A 414-nucleotide genomic window follows, 5' to 3' on the forward strand; every position below is an offset into this window, starting at 1 on the left:
GTATTATGCAATGATATTGCCTGGGCAGTAACAACTGCAAAAATAGTTCTGGGAAAAAAATCTTCCACTAAGTTAAGGTTAATACTGGACATGTTTAATAATTCTTACCCATTATCTATTCTGTCTTTTATGGGTAGTTAATCCTTTTAGACAAGGTTTGAGGTGAATTGTGTGGGGCAATGAATTTTTAAGCTTGCCAGAACCTCTCTTTGGGAAGAGTCCAAGAGAGAATATTTCTCCTACTTCACTGATTCTAGCCTTGGAAAATCATAGGCAATTGGTTCCGTAGATAAGGACTGTTTAAGGATACCTTTTTCCCTTGAAAATTTGTTTTGCTGTATGGAGTGCAAATGCTAAAAGGACAGATGGCACTCTTACTGCAGCAGATGGAACATCTCTCCTGTGAATGTCATT

This window comes from Apaloderma vittatum, unplaced genomic scaffold (assembly GCF_000703405.1).
Source record: "Apaloderma vittatum isolate BGI_N311 unplaced genomic scaffold, ASM70340v1 scaffold683, whole genome shotgun sequence".
NCBI lineage: Eukaryota > Metazoa > Chordata > Aves > Trogoniformes > Trogonidae > Apaloderma > Apaloderma vittatum.